The sequence below is a fragment of the Danio rerio genome, chromosome 16 (genome assembly GCF_049306965.1).
Source record: "Danio rerio strain Tuebingen ecotype United States chromosome 16, GRCz12tu, whole genome shotgun sequence".
Taxonomy (NCBI): domain Eukaryota; kingdom Metazoa; phylum Chordata; class Actinopteri; order Cypriniformes; family Danionidae; genus Danio; species Danio rerio.
The window spans coordinates 35,684,373-35,697,530 of record NC_133191.1 but is presented as its reverse complement, the minus strand read 5'-3'; the positions used below and the strand labels follow the sequence as shown (position 1 = coordinate 35,697,530).

Genomic DNA, 13,158 nt, shown 5'->3' with positions numbered 1-13,158 from the left:
GTTCCCCAACCGAAGGGGAACTCATTGTCATGTTCAAGAAACCAGTCTGAGATGATTTGCGCTTTATGACATGGTGTGTTATCCTGTTGGAAGTAGCGATCAGAAGATGGATACACTGTGGTCACAAAGGGATGGACATGGTCAGCAACAATTCTCAGGTAGGTTGTGGCGTTGACACTATGGTCCGTTGGTACTAATGAGCTCAAAGTGTGCCAAGAAAGTATCCCCCACACCACCACCACCAGCCTGAACCGTTGATGGATGGATGTATGGATCAATACTTTTAAGTTGTTGACACCAAATTCTGACCCTACCATCCAGCAGAAATCGAGACTTGAAAATTGAGTTGCTGCCATGTGATTGGCTGATTAGAAATTTGTGTTAATGAGCAGTTGTACCTAACAAAGTGGCCAGTGAGTGTATGTGTACTTAAATATAATTTATTTTAATATTCATCAAATAAAATGTATTATATTATAGTATAAACAATATTTTTTATGCTTTTATATAATTTAATATTATTATATTTGAATATTATTTAGACTTAATTTATTTAAGTGTTATTTATGATATTATATATTTATTTATTTCCATGAGCAATTATTGAAAATTCAGCATCACCTGCATAACTCAAGTTTTCTCAAGAGGTCAGTATTCAATTTCAAAACTCAACAACAACAACAACAACTACTGTGGTAGGAGCATTGGGCAATAACACTGTAAAATCTCTTTCTGCATAATAAAAAATTATTACTTGAAATCCTAACTCAAAAGTAAAGTGTTTTGTAAATTCAGTTATTTGAATAAAACTGCACTTTATCTTACATTCCCTATAAGCATGCACAATATGCACATTCACCTTCTAACATGCAGCTGATAAAGCCTCACACATACACACAAGTACACAGTCACACACGCACACAAGGGCGTTTCTTCGGTCTCCATGTTGGCTCAGGTTCATGTTGGCTGTGGTTCAGCCTCCATTGTGGCTCAGTTCCAGAGCCCTCTGTGTCTCAGTTTCAGGGTGCTGGGTTTCTGGCAAAGGCCCACGTGGACACTCGGCTCACAGTGGAGCCCTTTGTGTGAGGTGCAATTCCTGTTTTGTTTTCCCATTCCGGTCATAATTAAACCACCTACAGAGCCGTGCCGGCTACAAATTGGGCAGCGGACGAGGGAGCACGTGAAAGATAAATGACTCCAGGCATGGAAAACTCTGACAGGACTGATGGCATCTGACTGGGCCCGACCTCGCAAAGGTTAAAGACATGTTCGCTTAGAGAGCAATCAATTACCATGCAGGGAAAAAACGCAGCCAATCTTCAGAAATGCCACTAATTTGTGGACAAATGATTGAAACGACAAAGCTATCAAACTCCTACTGCTTCGTAGCAGAGAGCTTAGCGAAATCCAGTTCATTGCTCTCTCTGTTTGCTCATGCTTTTCCGCTACCTCGCTTAATTCTCGCTCCTGTATTTGTCCTTGTTGGCTTGCCGGAGCCTCTCAGCTGTTCTGCTGTGTTAGTAATTACCATTTCATTAAGGACGACAGTTTTGGGGGTAGAGGCAGTGTTTCAGCTGGGTCTGGGGGGAGAAGTGCATGCCAAATTCGGTGCATGAAAGGCAATTATCCCTCTACGCCAGCAATTCACCATTTTGTACTTGGCGAGTCGACGACATTGATCAGAATTAGCGGAAATTGTGAGAAGTACATTTCCTGGTATCAATACTCTCTCAGTGGATCAGTTAGCAGCTACATGCTAAAAATAAGCTAGCTTATATTGAAAGCAAACAAGCAGCAGAAAAGTTTGCTAGTATAAACTACAGATTGATGATGACATTTTATAAATAGCTAAAGATTATTACTGTAAAAACATGAGGCAAAAAATACGATGGAAGTAAAGTTTTCTAGCTATTCCAATAAGTTAGGGAGCCCACTTAACTAAAAAAATAACTCTAATAACAACAGTGATAATAATAATAATTGCAATAATTATTTTTTTAACACTTAAATTTTTCTGCATTTATAATATCGATAATTAAAATGGCTTTGCAATCATTAATATTAATATCTTAATTTGCAATTAATAAATGCAGCAGAAGCATCAGAGACCTATTACAAATATTATTAAATCAGAATTTAAAAAAATCTAAATAAAAAAGTAATCAAATTATATTTATTTCAGATAGCTATTCATTGTTTTACATGACATTGCATATATAGTGCACGTGTTGTATTTGACTGTCTCTCGAAAAATGACGGCTCACCTGCGCACTTTAAATCATTACATTACATAGAAGCTCATGTCTTAAAATAAAAAGAACATTTTCTAAGACTGTCACCAGTGTTTCTTTAAAAAATAAGATGGATGGATGGATGGATGGATGGATGGATGGATAGATGGACGGACGGATGGACAGACGGATGGATGGATGGATGGATGGATGGATGGATGGATGGATGGATAAATGGATGGATGGATGGATGGATGAATGGATGGTCGGTCATATAACTCTTATTTTTATCCACATCTCATCTTACTTTCTCTCTCTCAGATTTCACTCCCCAAAGTATCTGAAATAAAGTACCTCGCACATGCGTTAGGGCTTCCCTTACTGTAATATACCCAAAACACAAATGGATGTCAATTGCAAGAAAGTGCTTTCTCTCGACAACGGCAAGAAATGACTTAAACACTTCCATGTAATGTAATGATTTTAAGGGCGCAGGTGAGATGTAATTTTTCGAGAGATACTCAAATTTAACACGTGCACTGCGTATGCAACATCATGTAAAACAATAAATTGCTATCTGGAATAATTATAATTTGGCTATATGGTTTGGAATTATTTAAATTATACAATTTTTTGTGATTATTTTGCAATTAAATTAAGAATTTTGCAGAATCGCAAATAAATTCAAGTTTTTGTTAATTTTCGTGTTCAGCGATTGCAAAATCGAAAAAAACTAAGGGGTTTGTACATACCGTAGGTGATAAATAATTTAAACAGTGTAAACATGATTTCCATAGTGGTGAATGAAATTTGATCCCATGTTAACGTCAAATGAACCAGATCAGAAACACATCAGCACAAGTCAGCACAGACCACAAAACATACTGTATGACACCCATCTGAATTACACTGAAAGCTGTGTTATAAAGAAACTGTCGGACAGACTTCGCATTGATACTGTAGACTGTGGCTGTCAAGTGTCAGAACAGCTCAATGATTCTGACTGGCAGAGCTGCAATATGAACAAAGCTCTATTGGCTAATTTAAAAAAAAAAACAGGAGGGGCTACTCAATAAGTCCCACCTTTATCTCTCTCTGGATCTTTGAGTCTTCATACACCACCAATATAGGACACGTTTATAAAGCAAGACTATTTGTTTTCAATATAGTTCTATTCAAGTTCACTAAATATGCGGGTGTTTGTGTCTATGCGTGTGTTTTGTGATAAAAAAAAGCAAAGGAAGGGGGTTGGGTTGAGTTATAGTGACAGGACTGTGTGCTTGTCTGTTGGAAACTGCCGCAGCTCATCTAATTGCATGTCTAGTCTGAATGATGGGGCACTTAATTCTTACACATTCTACACAATTGCTTTCCACTAACACAGGCACTGGAGAGCAAGAGACAGAAAGTGTGAGTGAACATGAGCATATGGTGAGATATGCAGGTATAAATAGGTTTCTCCACCTATGGTCAAGATGATCAAGCTGCAGCTGTAATGGACATCCTGAGAAATGCAGAAGTGTTCCAAGTGAGGATCAACCGGTCAGAAATGGAATTTGCTCTTAATTTTTTACTTTCGTTAAACTTACTTTTTTGTTGTTAACTTTTGTTCATTTAATGTGGATTTGCTACCCTCTGTTTCAGACTAACTGCTCTACAATCAGTTTATACTACAAAATCTGTAAACAGAACATTATCACCTGATTTTCATAATATTGGTTGCATTTCCAGTTTAAAAAAGTCCCATTCACAAGAACCGAAACAAATGACTTCAAATAATAACGTCGAGCTACAAATAATCCATATGCAATGTGAAAACTGACTGAGAAGCACTTTTTGGCTTTGTGCATCATTTTTATCCATGATGAAAATATCATCAGTTCACATTATAAGATGACTTTAGTATTAGAAGCATGCATGCAGTGCATCTGGAAAGTATTCATAGCGCTTCACTTTTTCCACATTTTTTTATGTTACAGCCTTATTTCACAATGGATTCAATTCATTTATTTCCTTAACATTCCACACACAATACCCCATAATGACAATGCGAAAAAAAGATTTTTTTGAAATTGTTGCAAATTTAAAAAATAAAAAACCTGAAAATCACATGTACTTAAGCATTCACAGCCTTTGCTCAATACTTTATTTATGCACCTTTGGCAGCAATTACAATCTCAAGTGTTTTTGAATATGATGCCACAAGCTTGGCACACCTGTCTTTTTTTTGTTGCTCGTTCCTCTTTGCAGTACCTCTCATGCTGCGTTCACACTAGACGCAGAACGCGCGTCAAGCGCGAGTGATTTACATGTTAAGTCAATGCAAACGTGCGAATAGACATCCTGCAACGCGATACGCGCGAATGGCGTGGGGCAAATTGAGTGTTTTGCGCGTTTTTGAGCTTGCTCTTGCTCTTGTGTCTGATTGTGACGTAGAACCTGTTGTCAGTTCATCAAACTCAGCTTGGCTCAGTCAGAAGCACTGCTGAAAGCCTCCGTCATCCAGGTTAAGTTTCTGGAGGAGTTTATGAGCTCACAGAGCTGGATGCACCTCTGAAAGGATGTAGTGGACTCAGACACGACCCTAAACGTATCGATGCTGTTTTTCAGTCTTCATAAAGCACATAAACACTGTTATTTTCTTTATACTCAACCACTCAAGGACATTCACCGAGTTGTTGTGAAGCCACTTCATTAATATCTTGTTGGTGTGCTTTGAGTCTTTGCCCTGCTGGAAGATGAACCGTCGTCCCCAGTCTGAAGTCAAGAGCACTCTAAAGCAGGTTTTCATTCAGGATGTCTCTGTACATTGCTGCATTCATCTTTCCCTCTATCCTGACTAGTCTTCCAGTTCCTGCTGCTGAAAAACATCCCCACAGCATGATGCTGCCACCACCATGCTTCACTGTAGGGATGGTATTAGCCTGGTGATGAGCGGTGCCTGGTTTTCTCCAAACATAATGCCTGGCATTCACTCCAAAGAGTTCAACTTTAGTTTCATCAGACGAGAAAATTTAATTTCTTATGTTCTGAGAGTCCTTCAGATGCCTTTTGGCAAATTCCAGGCGGGCTTCTATGGCTTGGCCACTCTAACATAAAGTGGATAGATGATAGATGGACGGACGGACGGACGGACGGACGGACGGACGGACGGACGGACGGACGGACGGACAGACAGACAGACAGACAGACAGACAGACAGACAGACAGACAGACAGACAGACAGACAGACAGACAGACAGACAGACAGATAGATAGATAGATAGATAGATAGATAGATAGATAGATAGATAGATAGATAGATAGATAGATAGATAGATAGATAGATAGATAGATTCACAAAGTGGATGCCTTTCCAGCTGCAACCCAACTGTCTAACATACATACACACTCATACATTACGGACCATTTAGTCTTACTTTAAAATATTTACATACTTTAAAATATTGCTCTTTTTAGCTTAAAAAAGAAATTGGTATTGGAATCCGACAACTTGTTTGTAAAGAATTTGCAATGGGAATCTGCTATGAAAAGTCAAGATCAAGATCAGCGCATTACTTTTACACATGTGGTCGTCCAGGATCATCTCCTCCAACTTCTGCAGAGAGGAATGTAACGAGTCCAAGCTAATATATTCACCAGCCAAGATTAATTCAACCAAAGCACTTAATTACTCTAATTGATCTTTATTAGCACCAATTAGAGGAGGACACTGGGGGAAAAACAAGGTCCTGATTCCTGTAGGCAGGAGAGGCAAGAAACAAGTTAAAAGAACAGATCTGAAAGCTAAGTTAAACCTGGTCCATAATGAGGGGCTCATTTATAAAGATGTGTGTACGTGCAAGTACAAAATGTCCAAATTCTATGTACTGCACACATAAATATAAAAACATTTATGTATTATTGATAAATGAATGTAAGAATTGTCATTTTATTTCTTTTATTCATTTTCTTTTCGGCTTAGTCCATTACACAGCGGATGCCCTTCCAGCCGCAACCCACCACTGGGAAACCCATACACACTCAATCACACACATACATACACGATGAACAATTTAGCTTACCCAATTCACCTGTAACGGATGTCATTGGACTTGTAGAGGAAACCGGAGCACCCAGAGGAAACCCACGCGAACATGGGGAGAACATGCTAACTCCACACAAAAATGCAACTGACCCAGCTGAGGCTCGAACCAGCGACCTTCTTGCTGTGAGGCAACAGCACTACCAACTGTGCCACCGTGTCACCTAAGAATTGCCATTTTTATTAATAGTTTGAATAATTTCTGTTTCTCAATTAAATTTTAAATTAACGTTTAAATTCAATTTATATTTTTGTTTACCATTTTAAGTAAAACAAAAAATATCTTGGTTAAATCATATAATAAATCACTACGATTTTAATGTGTCAGGTTTATATATAACCTGTCTAACTGCTTGTTAACGCAAATTTCTAATCAGCTAATCACATAGCACCAACTGACTACTTTAAGGCATGTAGACATGGTCAAGACAAACTACTGCAGTTCAAACCGAGCATCAGAATGCATATGAAAGGTGATTTAAGGGACTTTGAATGTGTCATGGTAGTTGGTACCTGACGGGCTGGTCTGAGTATTTCAGAAACTGCTGATCTACTAGGATTTTCACGCATGACCATCTCTAGGGTTTACAGAGAATGATCCAAAAGAGAGAAAATATCCAGTTGATGCCAGAGAAGGATGGCCAGAAGGTTTGAGCTGATTGAAAGGCAACAGTAACTCAAACAACCACTCATTACAACTGAGATATGTAGAACAGCATCTCTGAGCGCACCTTTGAACACGTTGTACCTTGAGACAAATGGGTTACAGCAGCAGAGGACCACAATGGGTGCCACTCTAGTCAGCTAAGAACAGGAAACTGAGGCTTCAATTCACACAGGATCACCAAAATTGAAAAAAAGGAGATAGGAAAAACGTTGCCTGGTCTGATGAGTCTTAATTTCTGCTGCGACATTCAGATGGTCGGCTCAGAATTTGTCGCCAACAACATGAAAGCATGGATCATCCGGCCTTGTTTCAACGGTTCAGGCTGGTGGTGGTGGTGTAATGTTGAAGTGAATATTTTCTTAGCACACTTTGGACCCATTAATACCAACTGACCACCGTGTCAACGCCACAGCCTACCAGATTATTGCTGCTGACCATGTCCATCCCTTTATGACCACAATATACCCCTCTTTTGATGGCTACTTCCAGCAGGATAACGTGTCATGTCATAAAACACAAATCATCTCAGACTGGTTTCTTAAACATGACAATGAGTTTGCTGTACTCAAATGGCCTCCACAGTCACCAGTTCTCAAACCAATAAAGCCCCTTTGGGTTGTGGTGGAACAGGAGATTTGCATCATAGATGTGCAGCTGACAAATCTGCAGCAACTGCGTGATGCTATCATGTCAGTATGGCCCAAGATCTCTGAGGAATATTTCCAGTAGCTTCTTGGATCTATGCCACGAAGGATTAAGGCAGTGCTGAAGGCAAAAGGGGGTCCAACACGGTACTAGTAAGGTGTACCTAATAAAGTGGCCAGTGAGAGTGTGTATATATATTAAAATTTGTATCAATATGTAACTAAATAATTATAATTAGTGATAGTATTACAGAACTGTTGCACACATGTGTATTAAAATTGTATATTTGGAATGGCTATGTACATTTTCATTTGAATAAATGGGTTGTTTTATTTATTGGGCTTTTGTAAATATACGTTTATACACCTCACGTTTGACATGAGCTGTAATCCCCAAAATATAGAATCAAATCTAATTGTACATTCTGGTATGTTTCGTAAACAAGGCCCCTGGTCTACAGTTGACTAACTAAATCTCCTACAACAACACAAACAGCTCCCAACAGTCTGAATATGATCTGGTCCGCCAGCATATATTAGTGTTTTGTTTATTATTACCTAACCTCAAGGCATCTGGGTGGGTTTTTTTTAAATGACTTTACTTGCAACCAACATCGCTTTCCCCCTGTCGAGGATATTATTCTCAGTCGCACACTCCCTCTCTCTCTAGCCCTCTCTCTATTTTTGTCTGCATAAAAAAGAAAGGCTTATGGAAAATAATAAATTATCCGTGGCTGCATTAACAGGGATGTAAATCGTTCAGCAATTATGTTTTAATAGCCTTTTAAGAGAATGAGTAATTGGGGGTGACATTACTGGGGTTGATTACACTAACCCATCTCATTCACTCTCTGTCAGGCCGCTGGTCAGGGAGTGTGTGTGTGTGTGTTGATTTGGGTCTTCTCTGACTCTCAGTCAGTCATCGGCATATAAGAGTTGGTCTGGAAGTGTTCAAGAGCCGGATAAGCTGGTCTCTGATCAGTGAGGATGTGTTTACACTCTCACACCCTCACGAATCTCCGCTGGAGCCCTGCCTGATGAGAAGAAACACACTCGCGGCGGGGGACAGAGAACAAGAGACGCTCTGCAAATGATGAAAGGAGCTCAGAGGAGGACCAGCGCAGTTCATTTGCTTTACATTACTAGTTGACTGTGCTTAAAGGGCTGGATGTGCGGGAGATGTGGGATTGCGGTTAGCGTGTGTGTTTTAACACATTGTTTCTGTCTTGTGAGTGGGTTCAAAGTTGGTTTGTGCCATTTTTTCCCCCCGCTTCTTTCGTTGTCGAATCTCCCTACCCAGAATAACATGACAAATGTGTAGAACAAATATGCCACAGCCCACTGAAAACACAAATTGGACACCCTTGTGAACTATTGAGTGGTCTCACAAGCAGTGATGGTCTAAATGAGGTTTAGTTTTGGCTTTTTACCGGACCATTATCCTGGTGCATTATCACAAGCTTAAGACATTTTCATATTTTACGGTAAAAAAACAACATAAAATTCATTAGTCATAACCCTTAAGATATCTAACTGTGATGAAACCCCCAACCTAAGCACATGTTAGTTTAAGCTAAAGTTTTTGGAAAAGAGTATTTGGTCAACTGTGGAATGGAAGATGGAGAAGAAGGATAAGTTGTTAATTTTATATTGGAAAGGATACAGTTAATTTTTAATTTTTCCTCCGGGTGCTCCAGTTTCCACCACAGTCCAAAGACATGCGCTATAGGTGAATTGAACAAAGTAAATAGGCTGTAGTGTGTGTGCGTGTGTGTGTGTGTGTGTGTGTGTGTGGGTGGGTGTTTCCCAGCACTGGGTTGCAGGTGGATAGGCATCCACTTTGTAAAACATATGCTGAAATAGTTGGCGGTTCATTCCGATGTGGCGACCTCTGAATGAATGAATGAATGAATGAATGAAAGAATACATTTATAATCTGTCTTTCTCAAATTTCGCATTCTGACATTGTGATCCTCCGTGCCTGGTTGTGTTACATGAGAGCTCTATAATGTCTATCTCAAAATAAGATTCCCAGATATTAATTATACAAGTATTAAACAAGCTTAGATAAACTTAAAAGAAAAAAAATTACAATTTCCGTAATCTCACTAGGAAACATTGTGGCCAGTCAAACTCTGCCTAGAGCGTGCATATTAATAAACCTCTGTGTTTTGTTCTGATTGGCCTGTTTTTTACCGGGATTTTACACAGGGGTAAAGCCCACATGGAATCTGCACACACCGAATTCCGTAGATTTTCCACAGATTTTTAGCCCATCATTTTTATTTACTTGAGTAAATGTGTGTAAATCTATATTTATTCAGTTTTTAAAATAATTACAGTAATATTATTAACTAATATGAAAATGTTCATCTGATTTATGTACAATGCAGTTTGTAAAGTATTATTTGCTGTCTTTCAGTGGATATCTTACATAGGAGACTTGCTTTGTTTACCAAATAAAGTGAATCTAATTTGGTTTTGCATTGTAAAGATTAAATAAAAGTTAAAAATATATTATTTTTTATTACACATGTTAAGGTTTTAGTTATGATACACAAATTTCTATCAAATGCTCAGCAGAAATAGCAAAAAATGTCCACAGATTCAGTCTGGCCCTACTCATGGGGTTTCAACATAAGAACGAGGAAACATTGGTGTTTGAGGCTCATGGTACTGTATGCCATTTCCATGTTCTAAACTCTTATTATTAAGCTATGCCTTGGTATATCTAGATTTTCATGACATGGCATCTTTAAGTGAAATGCAACTAGCGGGCTTATTGCTTGTGTTTGTACTCACACACACGACATACAGTAGTCTAAAATTTTATTCAGGGATCTGTTATATTCACTGTGATCATCTTTTTGATTTTGGAACTAAATTAGAAATACCTTTGCTGTGATTTACTTCTGACAAACATCTTGACACCATTCACACTGCTAAGAGTGACATTTAGATGAATATGTAAATATCCAATCGACTCCTTCTCAAAAATATATTAATTCTCAATAAATAAAAGTCACACCATGAAAGCATATAATCAATAAAAATTTTGATTATGAAGTGTAGTTCTGATTATATTTTGAATCATATCTGGCTTTTTTCTGACTAAAACATTTAGTTTTTTGCCTTAGAATTTAGAATTCGATTTTATTATAGTTTTTGACATTTTTTTTTGTAATAGGACAGCTTTTGTTTTAAAACTTGATGTTTTTTGCCTATATCAGGGATGCAGCAATTTCATGATATTTACCATGCTTTAATTTGTTATGTTAATTAATCTTAAAGGGTTAGGGTTATAAGCCCTTTTAAGCTATATTTTTTCCTGATAGTCTACAGAACAAACCATCATTATAGAATAACTTGTCTAATTACCCTAACCTGCATAGTTACCATAATTGACCTATTAAGCTTTTAAATGTCACTTTAATCTGTATAGAAGCAACTTGAAAAAGTCTAGTAAAATATTATTTACTGTCATCATGGCAAAGATAAAAGACATATTACACAGACATAATAAAGACATAATAAACTATTATGTTTAGAAATATGTTGAAAAAAATCTTCTCATTGTTAAACAGAAATTGGGGGGGGGGGGGGATAAACAAGGGTGCTAATAATTCAGGGAGGCTAATAATTCTGACTTTAACTGTACATAAAAACATTTATATGATTTATTTACCAAATTTCATTTAAACATTCCATATTTCAGTTAGTTTTTTTGTAGCTTAGAAATAAAACAAACAAACAAACAAACAAACAAGCAAGCAAGCAAACAAACAAACAAACAAACAAACAAACAAATAAATAAATATAAAGGTTGCATTAAATTAGAAATTACAGTCTCAAAACCATCCTTCCTCTCTTAATTCTCCCTCTGTTCTCAGATGGGATGGTGGGCCAAATCAAAGGTTACAATGGGACAACTTTGGACTGCAGGCCCTAGAGTTTCTAAACTAGTGGTGTTTTGAAATTAATGAATGCATAATAATTGTGATAACTGTTCAACCATAATTATTCCTCAGTTTAAAATCATATAACCAAAATCTATTATTGTTGCATTTATTCTTAAGTGTGGTAGTTTATATATATATATATATATATATATATATATATATATATATATATATATATATATATATATATATATATATATATATATATATATATTTGTTGTATTTAATACATTGCACATTCAGATTGGCCAGTAAGAGTTTTCTAAATACGGCCACTTGTCAGTGAAAAACAAAAAGGTGAACACAAGGCCCAAGGCCCTGAAAAGCAAAGAATGTACATCGGTGGGAAGAACAGCACGTACAAACAAGCTTAATTTCATTTAATCTCTTTTGATAGAATAGGTGAAACCACAGCAATTATGGTGTCAGAAGTGTGCAGAAATTGGAGAAAAGAAAAGATCAAAGCAGCCTGTCCTTTCTTGAAAAGACAAAATGAATATCAAGGAGAATGCGAGAGCAGTGGGGTGGGATATTTAGAGAAAGAAAGAAAAAAAAAGAAAAGAAAAATGAAGTGAAATGCCAATGACTCTTTTGAAAAATGATGCTCGATTTATGAAGGACTATTAAAATGTTTATATTTACAGCATTTTGTTCTGTATCAAAATAATTAATTGCCACCGTTTGCAAATTAAACGTACATTACAACGTAATTAAGAAAGCAAATGAGTCCAAGCTTCCCTAAAGCAACCGGAGAGAGAGAGAGAGAGAGAGAGAGAGAGAGAGAGAGAGAGAGTTTGAGAGCGAGAGAGATAGATAATGCACATTTTAAATGCGTTTGAGCTAAATAGTTGCAATACATTATCTTATTAGATGCGTGCTATTGTTTTGAGGCATTGGTTCACTGTGTTGTTATGGATCATCTTAAGGCCTGGGCTGAATTAATGATAGTGTTTTGTATTTCTCACCACTTCCTTATCCCAGCATCGCGTCAGATATTTCATGTGAAGTATTTCAGACGCTGACCCTGATCCTCTCTTGATCTATAGGTGCTTCCACTTATAATACAAACAAGTCAATACGCAGCACTTCAAACAGACGTTGGGTTTTCTTGGCACGCTCACTCTCAGCCGCTGTAGCCGGATGGGGGACGACGTCTATATCACGGCCAAACTGCAGCCCATAAAGTATCATTTTTTGCTATAACCTTCCCTCTTTAGAGAGAAAACAGATATAAAAGTATATAGCGTGTGCTTTACTGTCACCCCTTCACCTTGCCTGGCAGCTGCACGCGCTGCTGATGGATGCCTCACGTCGGGTGCCTTTTAATTGCTCGTAAATTTCTGATCCAGTAAAACGCTGCATTCTTGGAGCACAGCAGCTCTAGGAGAAGCAAAAGAGCAAAGGGAGAAGCTGATGCTATAGAGCAGCGAAGGACAGTCAGCTGACTCGCTTTGCCTATTCCATCAACATTATAGGCAGGTGTGTAAATGTCTCACATTAGAAGGCAAATAGTGATTATACATTAATTATATGCCATTAGCCACTGCCTCTGTTTCGTCTTATTTATTAGATA

The 13,158-nt window shown here is 37.7% G+C and overlaps 1 protein-coding gene across 25 annotated transcripts in view; it reads right to left on the bottom strand.

Moving 5' to 3' along the window:
* LOC137487924 (uncharacterized) overlaps positions 1-13,158 on the bottom strand; it is a 410,987-nt gene that overhangs the window by 193,038 nt on the left and 204,791 nt on the right. Inside the window, exon 13 of one of the 25 annotated variants that reach the window (XM_073926249.1) lies at positions 11,951-12,965. The exons of 23 other annotated variants lie outside the window; for them this stretch is intronic. The gene's annotated coding sequence lies outside the window, so the exon portion shown is untranslated. Of the gene's footprint in view, positions 1-11,950; positions 12,966-13,158 lie in introns of those variants that run through there. One more of the 25 variants, XM_073926268.1, reaches the window with a different exon arrangement.